Raw genomic sequence first — 19986 nt, 5'->3', positions numbered from 1 at the left:
CTAAATAAACATTTCAAGGGATTAACAGTCCGCCAAGAGACTGTACTGAATATCTGATTGTTAATGCAGCACAAATGCTTTGCATAAACTATCAAAGCTTAAGCCTTGCCACCAACTCTACTTATTATAGGCACATGAAATTAAACATATTTGCAATAAATTGAATCTGTTGGTTCTTTAAGCTGAACACAATTTAAATAGAGCAATAAACTACGCTCTGCAGCACATTTATCAGTTGTATCTTGCAATATGGAAGCATTAAAAATAAAATAATTAATAACGAACGGCAAATTACAATTTCATATAGTACCATGTCAATTGAATCAGCAAGGGGGGTTAACCCCCCAACACACACACACACACACACACAGCGGGCTGAGCTTCCAGCTTGAGCTGCAATAAAACCCAGCAGCAATTACCAATTTTTCTGCTGCTGCTGCTGCTGCTACTGATGCTCTTGGCCACATTTGCAACACGCATTTAATTGCTTGTCAGTGCGGCGAATGGTGGCACAGCTCTTATATTATTATTGTTGCAGTTGTTTTTGTTGTTGTTATTATTATTGCGGCTGAGGCATTTAATTTGCTGAACAGCATGCGCTTGTCACAATAAAAATCATTCAAGTGCAATTTAACCCCGACAAATGCACCAATCCCAGCGCACAGTGGTCCAATGGGCACATTTTTATTAAATACCCTCGAGATGTTACAGTTCGTTGTCCGTCTCTCTCGATTGCTCTAATACCCTAGCTAAGGCCCTTTTCGATGGGTTTCATTAAATTCATTGTAAAATTAAGCAATATACACTACCACTGTGCGCGTCTCACTTCGTTAGCTTCGACAATGCCTGAGGTTCAGTCCGAGTTCGTGATGATTGGTGTAACATTGCGCAGTACCAGTGGCATCGGCATTGGCATCGGCCCTGTCAGTTGCAGTGGCTGTGTTGGCCACCATAAGTGGTTCGCCGTTGAAATGCCTTTGGTCTGCTGACTGGAATTTTGACATCTCCTCACGTACGCCGCACATACACAATTCCGCCGTCCAACATGCCAAAGAACAAGCAAACATGAAAATTCAATTTCTTAATAAAGGAAATCTGTTCAATTTTAAAGCCCTACATGAGGCAAGGGCTTATTCCAAATACAAATGAAGGAAACAAAAACTTTTGTCTTACAATTTAAATTGTTTAAGTTAAAGGTTTTCAGATCTTTTCATGTGGAGGCATAGCAAAATTAGAAATGTTTTTATTAATTTAATTAATATGTAATTGGCAGAACGAATTAATTAGGTTTACATCTTCTTGAGAAGGATCAATGACGGAATCTATTAGACCCGGTCCCTTTGTCTAGCCGCATGCCCATAGATATAACCGTGAAAGTATATAGAGTTTGACCTATAAAAAGAGTAAATCAAATTTCTTCCAAATATTCAATAATTATTTTCTCGTTTTTATTTTCTTAAAAGCCTTCAAATTCGATATATTGATTCATCTTAAGACATTTACTTTCTTTTAAAGATATATTTACATTTATTGGTGGACATATTTTGACAAACTTCAGGAAAACCAGTCAATATAGACAGACTATGTTTTATAATCAAAGCAACGCATGTTTAAAGAGTTTGTCAATCAATTAAAATTTCTCATTCAATATTTAGTGTCGATGAAAACGCGAACTTTGAGTGATAAATGAGCCATGAAATATTCATATAAATTAGCATTTATTTAATTTATGGTTTTTTGTTGCATCATGTAAACAGTGTCAGGTAATTTGTATAATTATTTTTTTCTCTCTGGCGCCCACCACAAACCAAATTGTTTGACAACTCAAAATAATTGCGTCAATTAATTTAATTAAATTCCAAGAAATCATTTGATAACAAGCCCATATCACTGTATGCTATTTGAGCCGTGTGAACAGCCGTCTAATTGAGGTTTTTATCAAGTCTGCCATAAAAAAAAAAAAAAAAAATAATTAGTTAAATTCCCAAAATTCTTACATTAAAAAATTTTGTTTTCTTAAATGTAAAAATGTTTAATCAGCGCAACAATCGAAAATTGTGCGAGAAATCATTTAAAGTTCGCTGGGTAAAATGCTTTTAGCGATTCACGTGACATTTTTACATTTGTTATTTACTGTGGTTGTTGTTAGTTTTTTCTCTGCAAAACACAATTTATAAATATTTTTCAATGGCGAGTGCGACATTTTACACGGAAAAACACGCAGACGCCCGATGACTGACAAGATAAAGTCACTTAACAAAAATAGACAATTGTTTATTGTTGTTCTAATTGTTGTTTTTTCTGTTGATGTTGGGGTTTTTTTATATTGAATGACCGACGTGAGAGCGAAAGGCCTTGGAGCAGCCATCATTCTCTCATTTTATTTGTATTTTTGATTAGTTTAATTCCATTTTAAAAAGATATCAAATGAAGTGCATTTTAAATAAATAGTTAATTTATTATGTGGTCCGCATATATAGTTTATTTATTGTCGTCTCACATGTAATTAACATTAAGCGTGTCTGTTATCACAATGTGATTGGTCTGGCATTGATTATATAAGCTGAATTCAGAATCAAAGCTCTTGACAGTTATTTGTTTGCTCAGAGCTCAAAGTTAATTAAATATTTAATGCAATCTTCGGCAATCAGGCGTATTTATACGAGCATTAATTTGTCAAGAATTTCGATTAAGCTTTGAAATTTTGAAATTTTGGTTTCTTGTGTGAAATTATTTTATGCTCAGCAACCGTCAATTGGCAAATGGCAGTCAGAAAGGGCAAATATTAGCATTCTTCATTTGTATTAAATACGCTTTGGGCACTTTCGTCTGACTGACTTGACTTTTGTGTGGCTAATTGAACAGCTGCAAATGATAATAGTAACGATATTTAGTATAAACAAGAGAGCCACGAACACATGACATGGGGCTAACGTCATAGCAACATTCATCTCATTAACCATCCACAAAAGACGAAGCTGTAGGTAATGCTGAAACGTCGTCACCACGGCACGAGCACGGCACAGCTAAAATTTAATTAACGACATTGCAGAAAATTAGCATAAATGATTTAATTAAAGGTAAGTGCCAGCCAAGCTAAGCGACACAGATCGCAGCGAGCCTCCAGTGGAGCTATTAAGCAGCTGACGCGTAGCTAACAGAATCATGTGTTAATTTTTTAATGGCGTTTCATAAATCTCTTAGCGCCCGGCCCAACTCGCGCTCCACTTGGCCGCTCTCAACGCCCACTTGTAATTCCCCCCGCCCCCCTCTCTTAATGAGTAGAGCACATTCAGTTTAATTGGTTGACTGCATTTAAATTCACATAAAACGTTTGCCAAAACGATTTTGTTTAAATGGCAAATGCATTTGCTTACGCTTCAAATATAAGGGTAAACAAAATTGTTAAGCACATAGAAATGTGTGTACAAAATCACAATATGCCCCTTTTACATTTTGCACAATTAGCCAAATGTAAATAGCAAGTGAGATAGTTTTATTTTAATATCTTTTTTGCATTCCCTACCAAAAGTAGAAGCCAGAGGGTAAATCAAACACGTGTACATTTCACACAGCTGCATAATATTTACATGAAATACTTAACAACATCCACTCGACTCGACTACGCAGTTTTATTCTCCCATGTGGAGCAAAACCAAATTTAAAGTGCGAATGTAAAAAATTTAACAACAACGCAACAACACATGCTGAATATGCACTGCGAACGTGACGCGCTGACTATGCCTGGCATTTGGTATTCTAATCAAAGACAATAACAATAATAATAAAATCACAAGTATAATAAAAAGAAACAGATCAGGCACAGCCGACTGTATAATACGCGTTCACGTGCAAACACAAAAATAGGTAAAATTATTCAAAAATCGCCAAATAGCTTTATCTATATAAGAGATCAAGAATACCAGTAATGCCAGCTTGAGAGGCAATTTACCATGCACCAAATTAATTTAGGCAAATTCAAATTTCCTTTTTTAAGAGCCTCTGTCAAGGTGTATCAATGCACTTCGTTGATACCTGAATAGATATTCCCAATTTGCATTTCCATCTGCAGACGCGCAGTATATAAAGCCAATATAATCTTTTCACTTCGTGAACGTTGGCAAAATATATTATTTTCAATGTTCAGCGAAACTCTTCAGTTGTCTTTAATCCAAATCTGTTGTCTCATTTCTCTGATTTGTCATGCTGCCCATGAACGTAACCAACATAAGCTTGAAAAAGTATTTGAAAAAATCAAACCAGCACAGGCAGGCCTTAACTTATAGTCCTCAAATCTAAACTTAATTTGTTGATTACATCAAGTACTCAGCCTTCGCTATAACTGAGCTTTTTGAATAATTTAGCTTAAAGACTTACTGCAACTCCGATAATAGCGCTTCTTATTTTCAGTTCAAACACCTACAGATTTTAACTGTTTTTAGTACCTGTCTATCTGTTTGTATTGCTCAATGCAATTCAGTATATCATTATGTATTTATGCGGAATTCAGTTTCCTTTGTAGCTTAAATATTTAAGACCTCTTTTGTAGCAGTATTTCCTCTACAGCATTCAACAAACTTGTCTGCCACGCAAATTTTCTAATGGTCTATCTTTGTATATGTTCAAAAGAATGAAATGTTCTGACCAACTTGAGAATTTTAAATCCTCTTATTTGAAATGGGATTGAAACACAACTTTCAACGAGACATTGCCTCAATGCATCATTGCATCATTGCGGTCATGAGAGAAAGAGTTCTAAATCGCACCAGGAAAATGCATAATATTTGGGATTTGAATTTAAATTCACATTACTGAGCACATAGCAACGAATCAACCACGTTTCTGCTTATTTCGTTTAAATGCATATTTATAACAGCATTACGCATATTTATTGAGCATTTCAATCAAGCAAAGAAAAAAAGAAACAACAAACAGCGAACATCTAAAGCAAATGTAATAAAAAGTTTTTTTAGTGCTCTTGTTAGCCAACGAACAATGATGGCCGAAATGGCAGGGCAAAAAAAAAGCATGAATTCGCTTATTGATGTTGTTGTTTGTTGTTGTTGTTATAGTTGTTACATGGCAAATAAATAGAAACCGCATCGAAACTATTATAAAAACATTTTCAATGTGCACATTGAGAAAGCGCAATTGCAAATTGATTTGTGTGGTTTTATGCATTAAAAATATATATATATATATATAAATATACGTACGTATACTTGACTTTTGTCCTGCTCCACCCTTCCCCCTTTTGTGTCAACACTTCTGCGCTGCCAAGCAGAGCCACCCAAGTTTGAAGTTGCAGTTGAGCATAACCGATTGCATAATACTCGTTCATAGTACAAAAGAGTTAAAGTGAGTCAAAAGTTAATTATCTATATACATGTACATGTAGAGGCGGTCAGCAGATTTACGTAATAATAGAAGACAGTCTATAGAAGATAGAAAATAGAAGTTCGAAAATTGAAGTTTGAGGATTAAAGATAACTCTAGAGCTAGATATGCCACGCCACCAGTGTCGTTGAGGAGCTCAACTGTAATCCACTTAAAATATATAATCATAATATTTTATCTGTATGTAAGCTACTAAAAATTTGTCAGACTTCAAGTTTCTAGATTTTTAGTAACTGAATGTTGCTCAAACCCAATATACTTTCTTTTCCCATCTAGGACGAATAAAAATATGAAAAAATTAAAAGTTTTTGTATATATTTGCAGACTTATGCATATTTAATTATGCTTTCATATCCAGCATATTTAAGTGCCAAGCAAATAGTTTGAAAATACAAAGCGCTAACAATTATTACTCAATTTAAAGACATTAAAAACGAGTTATAAAAATGTTGTTGTTTGTGTAATGAATATTTAATTACACCTGCTTAATTTATTATGCTTGCACAAATAAACAAATATTATACACATTTTTATCAATTATTAGCTAACGGACGACCGAACAATAGAAACATAAACCGAACCACAGTTAATGGGCTAACAGAACTTTTAAACAAATTTTGTACAAAAATTTTCATTTTTCCTGACAACAGTATAGAAATTTGCATTTAAACCATTTGTGGCTACATTTTTAGTTTTTTGTACCTATTTTACCTTTGCCTGACTCTGATAAATGCAAGAAAAGTTGTAGTAAATGTGAGTCGTAAGCAAATATCTTTGTCAAGGTCTTAGTTATCAGAAGCTTGTTAAAACAAAGCTTTATAACAACTATTTTACATTCTACAACTTTTATTTGTTATTCGATTTGAAATTGCTTGAATTTTTATATAATATTTTCAAGCAATATCTGCCAGTCTAAGCCACATATTTGCTTTATTTTTCGATAAGAAAAACATCAATATCAAATTCAATCAATATTATTAACAAAATACGATAACAGAATGAAATAAGAATTTGAAAAAGTTCACACAAACAATAAACTTGGCCAAGATAACTAAGTAAGCAAACATGTAAATATATAACTGAAATGCTTACAGCTGCTAGACTGCACTTATCTTTTCAAACGGTTTTCTTTTATTTTCTTTTTTTGCCGTAAAAACATTTGTTTATGTATAATTAAGAACTGTAAAATATCTCAGCAAGTGCTTAAAATTTTATGGAGGCGGAATTCCGTAATATTTCGCAGTATTATCTCAACACAGTTACAAGGCGAAAACATAACTAATGTTAGCTTAGATCAGTTATTCACAATTCAAACGAAATAGCTCTCGAGTTATGGATAAGAAAACAAATTGACTTAGCTCAATTGGTTTTACTGCTAAATTTAACTGCAACTCTAGCAAGAATGCGAGCTGATAGCTGCTGCTGTTGGTCTATTCAGACTAGGGATTTTATTAATTTGTAACTACTTTAGAAAAAACGATCATAAATTACAACACATAAAATCTGGTAGTAATTAGTTTAAAAACGAAGTTTATTTTTAATAAACTGCAAACTTCAATAAGATTTAATTTATTGAACAATTGTCAAATTAGTTTACTACAGGCTTACAGGGTAGTTGGAAATTCCCAATTATTTCGTGCTTGCCTATTGTTTTTGCAACAGGTGTAGAGTGTGCACTGACATTACAAGGTACCTCGCTTCACTTGAAGCCAAAAATTGCCAGCGTAAAAACCTTTTAGCGTAAAGTAAATTTTAATAAATTTAAAACTTTGGCCCAACTCTCGAGTTGCTCGATAAATTCAATGCGCTACAACAATGAAATTCGGCTTAGGCTGCTTAAGCAGGCCCCAACAACCGCCACAACAACAACAACAATTTGGCTTTTGTGCAAGGTTTTGGCTAATGAAAATTTATGAAGTGCTCTGCCAAAAAATATGAATGTATGAAAGAAAGCAAAGAGCGTAATACTTGAAATTATGTAGTTGATATTTGTTGGTAGCAACTTTTGTTTCAAATGAAATTATGGTTCATTATTTTGCGCTGATCATAAATTACACTTTCCCAGTGGCAAATCCAAAAATGTAGAATTGTTGCCATCCATTGAGCAAGCATTTCGAACCGCAGCTTGTCGAAAGACGGATGTGTGTGTGTGTGTGTGCAATGGTCCGAAGCAGAGTCCACTGCAGTGAGTGATGCAGCAGCACATTACTCATTGCAGATTAATGACCCAGCCCATTTGGATAAGTCTGAAATAATCTTTGATGAGGCCAAACAGCTGTGAAAACACTTCCGTTGCACTCGAGGCTAACTAACTCAAAAATGCTAGGTTCAATTTAACGTCTTATCAGCTTCAGAGCTCGCCTGACGTCGTTCGGTTACATGCAGGGGAAGCGAGATAATATTTTGTCGTATTTTTTTTTATGATTTCATAGACGGACAAACATTTGCCAGTTGTCTGGTAAGATTCCACCTAAATTTTAGTCTAATGCAGAATTATAAAAGGCTCAGCTAGCCATAAACCACATTCACGAGAAAAACACCTGCTGAAATTGACTCTGGCTCTGTGTAGCACACGTATTTGTTGAAAATATTTTCAATGTAAATCATCTTAGTCGCCTGACGCCATAAGGCCCGGCCCTAAAGTCTTATAAATACGGAACTGGGATTCCGACAACGACATTCAATTTTGACTTTGGAACCGTAAAGTCGCGTTCTCTGTGCGTAATAATAATATACGAAACAGAAGTTAACCAGATACAACAAACAACACCTTATCACGTGAGTGCCTAAATACGTCTGAAAGAGTTGTCATCAAATATTCATATTGATTGATTTAGTCAGCGATTAACATTGTGTGGCTAGTCTATTTGTACAGCTGACATTAGCTTATGCTGTTCTCCATGACACACCTGTATCAGAAGCTGAATTTCAGTTACTTTTTTTTGGTGATTCAGCTCTCGTTCATACGAAAAGCACGAGCTATCATAATATACCTGAGACTGTTTTTCAAGAAAAATGACTATTCTTTACTATTCTGCTAGGACATCATAGGAATCGCTTAAAATTATATTCAGCACTTAAGTGATTTAGTATGCTAAATATTTAATATGGGTTCACAAATACAAACTAGTTTCAGCACGTGTAACTCAAAGGAATAGTTCATAAAGCATTTAAGCTATTCCACAAATTGATTTTATTACAACTTGTTTAAGTCTTCATTGAGTTGTTAAGAATATTTTGGTTTACAAAGTTGGGTGCTTGTACACGACGCCTCTGATATCACATGCTGTCACACATAGACCAAGAAACTCGTTAAACATCAGCAGCAAGCCGAATTTAGCAAGAATATTCCACACTCAATTTCAGCTGTTAGTAGCACTTGAGCAATCGTTGCGTTGTCAACAAATAGAAAAGCGCTTACGACGATGCCTTTAGTGGAGCATGGAAAATATTTTGGGTAAATCAGCGGCACGCGAAAAAAATAACTGTTTGTTAGTGCAAGTGTTTCGATTGAATTCTGATAATTCGGTTAAGACGATATTAAGTTGGGAGTTTTCAAGCTGTGACAGTCAAGCGTCTTAATGAGTGAACCACAATTATAGCAGCGTCGACAAGCTGAAGTCTATACAAATTAGCTTACTTGCTGGCAACTTCATTTGAGTTCGTTACGTATGCGGGCGACCTTTGGTGTGCCCAGGGAACCGACTTCGAGCTACGACAAAAGACAACAACAGCAACAATAAGTGCAGCCGACAATGGCAAACAACGCCCACTTGGCTTATAAATGATGTGACCGAAATGGGACCTCAGCTAAAACAACAACAACAGCAAAAACAACGGCAGCAACTTGCTTCCGCTCCAAGGAGGCGCTCTGTTCACACACACACACACACACACACACACACACACTCTCAAGAGTCCAGCGTAGTTGTTGCTGTTGCTGTTGCTGTCAATCAAGACGTGCAACATTTTTAGCATAAACACAAAGTGACTTCGTTGTTGTTGTTGTTGCTACACAAGCTGGTGTTCGCAAAGTTTGCTGTTGTTGCTGTGTGTTGTCGTGTAATTGCTGTTACGCTTTGCCAAGTTATTAAGTGAGTTTGTTGTTGTTGATGCTTGTGCTGTTGCTGTTGCAACATAATCTTCTGATTATGACAAGTTGCTTGAATTTTGCTTCTGTCTTAAGCGAAACGCAAATTACACTTGATAACTTTGCACAGGGTGTGCGTGCGTGTGAATGAACGTTGCCTACTTTCAAGCTATCCCAAGTTGAAAGGAAATTAATTAAAGCATTTGAGCGCAGCACGCTGCACTTGAGTTTGCCAATTTACGACGGCCATCCATGGAATGCAACACTTGCCGGCAACTGTTGCATTCCACCGTCAAGTGCAACCCCATCGCCGTAGTCAACTAATTGCCTTTAATTATAAATAGAACGGGAAGCACACATAAATTTATGCAACTGACACGCGGGAATGTCTCACCTGTCAAATGTCAAGTGCAACATATGAGTTATTTCAACCATGGTATACCCCGTCAGGTAAGGAGCATCGGCATATTAGTAATTAAATTATAATAAGTATAATAGTAAATCGTAGAAGAAGCAAAAGCTTCTGTATCAGTTCTAAAAGTTCATTTTAGGGGCATCTTCTTTTCAAATGCTTAACAATTTTGTAGAGCAAACAGGCAAGCACAGGTGCCTCAATAAATGCCTAGCTAACAGCCAAATTAAAATTATAAATTTATATACAGGGTATACTCAGGTGCAGTCATACACACAGCTGACTTTCTTGCTAGCTGATGCATAAGTTGAATGAAGATTTCAACTGTCACAGGTAGTGGCAATGAAATTGAAGTGGATATGGCTAATTGCACACCTTTTTCCATCAATTACTGTCACGGTCGTTAGTCGAGTTGAATTTGCAATTGCAGCTCGATTGATTTTGTTTTGGCTTTTGTTTGACATCGATCAATCAATTGAATGAGCAATGTTTCTGCTTTAAGTTAATTTTATAAAGATGTCATTAGTCGTCAGTTTTCGAGCTGACTCAATTGTAGGTGCTCAAGTTGTCAACACTTTGCCAACTGTTAAATGAAATTTGCGTCTCATGCATATTTATGCGAAATAAGTATAATTAAATATGCTAATTACAGCTGATTGTACGCAAATAATTGGTACAATCATTTGAAATTATAATTCAGGGCGACAGTCCCCACAACAACAGCCAAAATTGAGCCTTAAACACGCCCCCATCCTCCCCCCACTCAAGCAATAACAAGGGCGGCCACGGCCACGGCGACGGCGACGGCGACGGCGACAGCCCGTCCAGAAGGATAACACGCATTTTTAAACTGACAATTTAGCATAAATTCAAATGAAATCTACAACAATGTTGCGTGGGGCTCCGTGACAACTGCTGCCGGGCAACTGTTGCCAATTTCAGTAGCAGCAACTGCCGAGACAACAACGACACAAAATAAAAAATGTCGACAAGAATTAAATAAATTACTTTGTTGCCTGCAAAGTTTTTGCTGGCAGCAAACAATTTGTGCAGCTGCCACATGCAGCCAAAAAGGGCGCACTCACTTACCCTGCCACATGGCTGACTAGCCATTTTTACCTGTCGTGTAGCTGCATAGAAAATGTTGTCTTCCATCTGCCAGTGGGTGGGTCAGTGGGATGATCTGCATATTGGCTAGCAGCAGCAGTAGCAGCAGCAGCAGCAGCAGCAGCAGCAGCAGCAGCATCAGCAGATGACACGAAAAACGTTGAGCCAACTAATTTTTTTTATCAAGCCAAGTGAATTAAAGTTTTAATAACTTGTGCTGACAGCCGCCTTCCTTCCGCTGGCCACGTTGAGTACGGTGCCCAGTGCACTCACTATCAAAGTTAATTGAAAATCTAATGGCTAGTCACAAGCAACCGTTAACTGGCAGCCTAATTGCAAAACTGTATCAAAGCAAATTGCTAGCGACTATTGACAGGCGCTAAACGAAACGCTGACAATCCCAAAAAAAAGAACTTGGCGACAGGATGATGAGGCTTAAATACCCTTCTCTAACTGAAAGTCGTAGGAGAGGAGAGAGGCACTATATCAATACACGATTGAAGTAATATTAATGCTTAAAGCTTACTTTAAAGTTATTTTGACAGACAGACAAATAATTTAACTATTGATTCTAGGCAACAATTTATATGCACAATTAACTAGATCATGCGACGTGTATCGTTGACAAATCTCTAATGCCTCCCTTGGGAGACGTAATACACTTCAAATATGCAATAAACTAAAGCATAAAGTAAATGTCAATTTTGACAAGAGCCTTTACAACACGCACCTGCTGTAGACAGGTGAAGTTTCAAGCATAAATATCAATTTAAAGTAATTCCTTGGTGACAAAATGTAGCAAGCATAATTTATTGCCAACGGTAGAGTCCACGCACAAACAAAAGAGCCCAAAAGAGGTTTTTAATTTAAGCTGATACGCACACACCCTGAGAGAGATAGAGAGAGAGGGACAGAGAGACTGAAAACAAAAGCCTGCTGGACAAACGTGTCTGTACACTCAAGAGCTGTAAGAGTAGAAAAACATTTCATTAGTTCAATTAGCCAGCAGAGCTACGTAAGCTGAGACAGCATTGGTCGGCCGGTGGGTGGCACTGGGTGTCAAGTGGCAGCACTCTAAACGATGATTAGTGTCCTTTCCTTGTGTCACATGGTATACAAGACAAATTATAGTTTGCTTAGCCCCTGGCTGGACACTTAAATGCAAATTTATTACCAAAGAGCGAAGCAGAGAATACGTAAACCGTTAACTGTCATTGCCAATGTCATTAACACAGCACTGAACCTTGCAGAAAAAAAGACTCGCCGAGAGTTTAACAAGCTTATATATTAAAATATCAAATCGGTAAGATCTGAACCATGCTCAGTTAAAAGACGAAGTCTGTTAGTTTCACACGCGCGGGTTTAAAGACCATTAAACCAGTTAAATTAGCGTAAAAAATAAATAGTTTTGAGTTATTGTATGTACGTGTGCTATTTATAATTAATAAACAAATATTTGCATTTGTCGCAGCTCACTTGGCATACGACCAATTACTCTGCATATGTGCCCCAGTTTTAGAACGAGAATTATTTGCTTCACTTGCCAACTGGACTTTAATTCTGAATATTTAATGACCTTGTCAACAAAGCTATTGGGGCTAAAATGAAATATGAAAATAATAGTTTGTATTATAAATAATGTAAGAGAAGAAGAAGAGTATGAGAAGTAACACTTATCAAGCCAGGGAAAATGGATCAGACTCGTCTGAAGCAGCATAAGAACATGAAAGCTACTACAAATGAGGACTTTTAATAAGTTTAGGGTATATAGGTCTGTCATGATATATATAAGATAAATAAAAATGTAGAAAAATTTAAAATGTTAAAATAAGAGCAGGTAATGTAGCTGAATGTAATAGAGGCCCTGAATTAAACATTGTCCATATTAGTTCTGAATCTTTCGATTCAAATTTGAATTCAGCAGGTCGAAAATATTCCTAAAAGTATAGGCTAATTCCTAGTTACTATATCTACATGCTTTTATATACATTACAGAGATCTTTTGTTATTATTTGATAACTTGAAGTAGAACTCTAGCGTACACAGCCTGCTTCATTTGCAGAAGATTCTTGATTTTCCTTTCAATATTCCATGTTTTTATCGGTAGTGGTCTAATTAGAGTTAATCTATAGAAAACACTTGCATAATCAGCCACATTTTATCCCAACTTCAGTACTATACATGAGTAAATAGATTATCTTCGCTCAACATGTGGCAATCCGGTTTAAAAAGCAAACATTTGTCCCTTCATTGATATACTCGCATCTACACCAATTTCTGCACTGACCACACTGGCCAGGTCTGTTGGGAAATTAAAAAGTTGCTCTGGTCAATTGACTACGTGTCTGACATTTATTGTTGCGAATAACATCGTTAGAGGTGGAATATTGAGCAACCTTAGATGACCAATGTTTTCACGTGGGTGGGCGGAAGTGTGCGGCAAGTGGCTAGGACATCGCTAAACGCGTTAATATGCCTAATATGCAAAACTGTAGGTGCCATAGTCTCGCCACTCAACGCCCCGAACTAACTAACCTAATTATTTGTGAAATGTGCGCGCAGAGGAGCAAAAGAAACGCAAGCAGAAAACCACAGCCCAAGCCCATTGTCGGCCGCAGCAGGTGGAAACTGGAGAGCAGTTCAGAGCTGATGGCCTCGAGGGCAGTTGCCAGTTGAAGAGAGGACACTGCATAGCACGCGTAATGAAAACTTTGTTAAAGCAAAAGTGCAGCTGCAGAAGAAAAAAACTCCATGTATATGTATCAGGCAGGCCAAGCCAAGAGCAGTTAGACGCCATAGAGGGGCGACAGAGTGTAAGGCGAGTAGCATCCAGTGGTGTCGAGTGCTGCTGTGTGGCATCCGGAAACATGGACGTGAACGTGGCGACAACGTGAAATTAGTTGTGCATGTTTGTAACACAAAAGCCGGGCTTTACGAGAGCTGCAAAAAGAAACTCTGACCACCAAATTGCCATGATGAAGTGTCGCCAGCCCTGGACGATGTTGATCAAATTAACAGCATGTGGCCGCCTGCCTGGCTTCACTTCACACTGTGCTGTAGCATACTTTTCAGCGGCCACGCGACTCACGCAAATTGCTTAAGCGCGGCAGCGCCTAATTGTTCCACTGAGCTTTGCTACTGCAACAGTGGCAAGCAGCAGTAGCAGAAGAAATCAGCACAGCTGAGATTTTCCACAAACTTTGAGAACTTTTTGCAAAGAACGCGGCACACTATTTCAAAGTCAGACGGCAAATAAATTAGGAAATGCGGCACGAGTTATTATAAATTGCAGCGAAAAGGCAACAGAAATCAAGAGCATGGAATTTGAAGGTTGCCAAGTCCCAGCGTGTGTGTTGTGCTAAAGAATGAAACCTAATCCCTAACCCCTTCGGATCAAATTGAAATATTGGCATTCATGGCCAACAAGAACAGAGAGGAACAGGCGAAGTTGCTACTGCGAAGAGGAAATACTCTAAAACAAAGTTGGTCTAAAGCTAAAGCATACGGATGAATATGGCTATGGCAACTCGTCTCTTCAAGCTCATCCTATTTAGAATACGATGTGAAAGGATGTAAAAGAGGAGAACAACTGCAGCAAGTATTTATTTTTGGTTTCCTTTGATAAATGATTTTGAGGTCGGTGCAGAGGCCAAATGTATTTTAAGTCAGACAAAAGCCGCAGTTGAGGCGTGGCAGAGGCAATGACTTTTCTCATTAGAAAGTCGACTGGACGTGGTCAAAGTGAAATCGAACGAAACTTGACCAAAACCGCTGAGCACACTCAAAGGGCAACATGTGTAAGGGTCCCGCGCGGTTAAGGCTAAAACGGAACAAAACAAAACACAAACAAACAATTGTCCAATGCAATGAGGCAAAAATTCCGAAGACGATGAAATCATTTGAAAAAAGACAGCAACAAAAACAAAAACTAAAGCATTGCAAATAAAAAAAGCGCTGAAACAGTTGCATGTTGGCAGAACTTTGTGAACCGCATACTTCAACTTCAATTTGCTGGCGACGCGGGGAAGCGTTCGCCACGCTCGTATTTCATTACCCGAACTGGTATTAAGTGGCAAAGTTTTGTGTTTAACAACTTTTAGCAGCCGTGCGGCAAAAATGAGGAACAAAAACCCAATGAAAGTTCCCGCTGCAAAAAGCAACAGCACAAATATAACTAAAACAAACTAAGAATCAAAAGTGACCAACTAAGAGTTACCTTCTATACTAAAGCCAGCATTTAAGCAACAGACACACAAACTACAGCTTACGCAATAGATAACGAATGGAATTGTGTATTTAGTTATATTACAGCTTGCAATCACCAAACAGCTGTTAGCTAAAAAGCAATTGATGTCGAACGGAAAATACCCTCACTTTACACATTTGATTAAAATACAGGGTATAGGTAGAAGAAGGAGAAAATGACGACAACGGCAAACGAAACAGAAGTAACTTGCTGCCACTTGACTTAACTGCACTTTCCACCCAGTTTGAAGGTATGTGCCAAGAGGCGTGGCCATTCACCAAACGAAAGACGACAGCTTTGCGAGTCAACTGACAAACGCGATTGCCACGACATTAACTTGAAGAGGTGCGTGTGCACGGGCGGCTGCGCCAGCAAACTTAAAGCACTTGATGGTCCAAAAGTTATACCCACATTGTGGCTGTAAGCTAAAACCTATCATGAGTAACTTTGGCAACACTTCCATGCATTTTTGATTGGCAAAATCTGCTACAATCTCGAAAGTTGCTCGCGCTCCAACTTCCAATTAGCCGGGTACTTTAATTAGCCGAACGCACTTGCAAATGCAGCGAGCGTCAAAAGTTTTATGCATTGTAATGAAATGCATACATTGCCAGAGCTGGCAACATTGTTGACTACGAAAAGGGGTAGCTGTTGCTGCCACAGCGCTGCAAGTGCCCCATAAATCTAGTTTGGGCTTCTCATAATATTTCCAAGTTCCTTAAGTTTACTTTATAGCATCACTAGTGTACATAAGCCCTGAAAGCGCTTTAGTTCAGGAATTTCTGAATTTCCTATTTACCCTTCATTGCCAGCGCTTGAAACTTAATTTAAGCTTCTTTAACTGCTTCTTCTTTCATGGCTTCCACTCCATTAAATTTAAAATAAAAACTGAATAATAATCTGCTATAATCGTGTACGTTTAAAAAGTGATTAAACTCGATTAATTTTACTTGAATTTCAGTTTACTTTTATTATTTTGACTTCAAACTGTTTGGGAACTACATAATTTGCTAGGGTGTTATTCATGATCTCTAGCAAAAGCGAGAAAATCTTCAACTTCAAGTGAATTCTGTAAGCAGTTAAGCATAAGCAATGTCGCACACATATAGATACCTTCTGCTGTCTGTTAAATGAATTTACATAAAACCAATTTACGCTTTTAGCCATTCTGAATGAGTTCAAGGCATCAAAATGAAGTTACCTGACAACCGCCCAATCTTTGCTTTTGTGCATTTAATTTCCAAGACCTGACATCAATTTGCCATCGATTGGGACACACCCCATCTTAAGCTAACAAGACAATTACCATAATGACTCGGCTTAAGTCATAACAAATAAGTGAGCCATGCCGTGCAGTGTAGTCGACTAGCAGATATGCTCTGAGTAGTCAATAAATTCAATTGAGCGATTGATTGATAAAATACGAAAGTTGCTCACATATCAAGATTTTTATAATATATTAATATATATTTGAAAAATATATCTAGCTCATACATAGAAGGCATATGATATGCCAAGCTAAGAAGCCTTTTCTGCATAACCAGTCAATCTATAGAACAATATATATAATAGAGTAGTCAGAAGTGTTGAAGACGTAGCTCATGAATAGTAAATTCTATTTTTTCTTATGGATAATACAGGGTATTAACTTTGATCAAGTTGTTGGCGACTGCTGACCAAACTGTGATGTCCAACGGGTCACACCTTTTGTGCCTTGGCACGGTAGAAAATAAAAAATGCAAAATCATGCATTAAACATGCAGCTCTTGCTCTTTGCTGTGTGTGTGTGTGTGTGCGTAGGTGAAAGGTAAAAAAAATAGAGACCATAGTTTTTCATACGTTTTGCGTCATGGCGGGCACTTTAAGCCATATTGAGTCGGGAACTGCTGCTGTCCTTTGGCCTGGCCTGGCCTGCTTGGACGCTAGCCAACAGTTGAGGCGTTGCAGGGTGGGCTGTGGGCGTGGCTGCAGCGCGCAAAAGTATGCAACGCAATGTTGCACTTTGACTAAATTACATTTTCAATTTGTCAGTGGCCGACTCAGAGGCGGAAACAGCCAGTCCAGGCAAATGGCCAAAATGGCAAAGAATAGACTCGAGCCCGAGACGAAGACGGAGACGGAAGCGAAGAATACGAGTATAATAAAATTTAAATATAAAAATAGACAGAGGCAGGCGCGAGGCGTGGCTGAGAGCGCCATCAATGGCAAATTAAGTAGCGTCTCTGCAAATGTGTTTTTGATATTTTCATTGGACTCGAGTTTTTGGCGCATTATCTGGCAGATTTTTGGATCTTGTATCACGCATGTTGAATATTTCATGAGGAGCATACATTTTTTGTTTATGCGATGAACTCACCGACTTCCTCTCACTAACTCTCGCTCAGTCTCAGTCTCCTTCTTATGCTTGGAGTTCTTTCGTCGGTTTTTTTTAATAACTTTCCATTGTGGCTGTCAGGTTCAGGCACACACAATGGCCTGCCAAGACTTACGACATGTCAACGACTCTCAGAGGTTTGGCGCTGTTTGCTGCTGTTGTTGCTGCTGCTGATGCTGTCGGAACTGCTGCTACAAGCTGCTTTATAATTTATGATCCTTGGCATCGACGACTCCTTCGTCATCTCAGCACACACATGTCGCCAGCGTTCGTATAATTTTTCAAGCTGCGCCAAAAGTGCATGAATATTAACTGCAAGTGTTTCTCGGGGCAGCGGGACTAAAACGGGCGCCTCGACGCTGATGTGGGCGCCCAAGATTTTCCGGCTGCAGTCTACGTACCAGCTCCCCCGCCATGCTCAGCTCCCTCGCGGAAACCACTTGAGCCCCGCTTTTATTATATGTCATATGAAACTTTGAAATGTCAAACACCACGCTATCTAAAATAGGGCTTCCTGCTTACTTATGCATACGTGTGGCTTAGTTTTGGCAGCGTTTTACATACTTGATGAAAATGTGCGCAAATTGTCGTCGCTCTCTATTGGAAGTGTGACGGTGCTGAGGACACGTCGCCTTTCAGTGTCAGCTGCTGCTCGCAACAGTCGAATACGCCCCCAAAACGTTGGCTAAACGGAATTGAATGATGAATCCGGGAACAGCATCAGCAGCAGGTAGTAGACAAAGCGCTCGCAATATGGATAATTTGCTTAAGCTCAGCAAGCAGAAAATAACATTTTGCGCTCAAGTTCAGCCAAACAATGGACGACCTTTGGCCGTGGGTTTGCCCCTGTTGGCTTCTGCTTATCACATGGCCAAAGAAAAAGCTGACTGCCCAGCCAGTCCAACTGGACAGCTGTCAGTTCTGGGCAGCTGTGCAGTTTAAATGTGAGTTTCCATTATCAAAAAAACAAAAACCAAAAAAATCAGCACAAAGAACAAAAACAAGCTTGAAAAAACATGACTAATAGTTTGTACAGAAAGGCAAAACAAAAGCCAGACAGAGTGTCAGATAAAAGCTTAAGGGACAGAAAATGACACAAGCACACACACACACACACACACGCGCACACACAACTGGCTGGTTACGTGCTGCCAATTAGTTGGACATCAAAATGTTGCTGATGATAATAATAATGATCGAATGAGTCGGTAATAAATGAAATTTACAATTTGTGTCCAGATGCTCGTTTAATGGGGCGTATGAATAATTTATGATAATACTATTAAATAACAATTTCCATTTAAAAATGTAATTGTAACTAGCATCAATAGATTTACTACACGGCAATGAATTTCAATTTTGATTCATTAATTCCCATATGGCGTGCCAGCCCTTGGTGCAAAAGTTCAATTTACAAACTTGATCTCTGATATCAATATCAAATGAAACCAAATGTAAATTCCCGCAAAAAACCAAATACAAACTGATAATAATGGACTCGAAAAACAATTCAACAGTTGATATGTAATATGTATTTGTGGGGAATGGAGCTGATTCTGATTCATTCCCAATTGGCATTTTAGATTCCATTTTACTTTCTATTACTCAGAACGCAATGAGTCGCAGTTTTCTGCTGTCTCTTCTCTGGTCTCTCACACCGCCTCTCTGCTAGTCTCACATTCGGTTTTATTTTCCCCGACGTGAGTGTGGCTCAAACACTCGGTCGACGTGACTCTCTCGCTGCCAAACCTCGTTCCTTACACGAATTTATTCACTTTAGAAGCATACGTAGGTTCGTCCGTTTGAACTTATACTTAATTTCAATCTTGTTGAAGCTATTATAGACTCAGTTTGTTCTCAAAGTATGTAAAATTTGAACTAGCAGCACTTCCATATGTATGCCAATATATGTATATATATGAAAATATTACATATTCTGGGAACAAATTGAATAGCTTCAATGGAATAGGCACAAAGTTTTCTCTTAAGCTTTAGTTTCACTTAAGTCTGAGCAGCCAAAATATTATTTATAACAATATTCTATATATAAAAAATAAATATCTTTTCATATTTAATCCTAAAGGCATGTCATAAATTAAAGTAAACAAAAAAACAAACTACTGTAGCTTACAGTAATATTTCCAATTATAGAAAACTAATTATATTTTAGCTATAGAAAATATATTAAAATCATATTTTACAAATGCACATTTCGGCAGATATATCGTGCAATAAGTAAGCACAAACAGAGTAGTTTCAGTTACCAATAAAATGTTTACACGAACTACAAATAGCAGTGTAAGATTTAGTAGCCGTGCAAAGGATAACAAGTATTAGACTGCTCTATATGAATATCAAAG

General features: G+C 37.8%; 1 protein-coding gene across 2 annotated transcripts in view; it reads left to right on the top strand.

Annotated features, from left to right (window-relative positions):
• Positions 1-19986, top strand: part of LOC111604224 (sodium-coupled monocarboxylate transporter 2) — a 40794-nt gene that overhangs the window by 8378 nt on the left and 12430 nt on the right. The window contains exon 1 of one of the 2 annotated variants that reach the window (XM_023322195.2): positions 8157-8175. The exons of the other annotated variant lie outside the window; for it this stretch is intronic. The gene's annotated coding sequence lies outside the window, so the exon portion shown is untranslated. Of the gene's footprint in view, positions 1-8156; positions 8176-19986 lie in introns of those variants that run through there. 2 annotated transcript variants of the gene reach the window in all.

The sequence above is a fragment of the Drosophila hydei genome, unplaced genomic scaffold (assembly GCF_003285905.1).
Source record: "Drosophila hydei strain 15085-1641.00,03,60 unplaced genomic scaffold, DhydRS2 tig00008121-arrow-pilon, whole genome shotgun sequence".
In the NCBI taxonomy this organism is placed as follows: domain Eukaryota; kingdom Metazoa; phylum Arthropoda; class Insecta; order Diptera; family Drosophilidae; genus Drosophila; species Drosophila hydei.
Note: the sequence above shows the minus strand (reverse complement) of the source record. Positions and strands in the feature narration are given on the sequence as shown.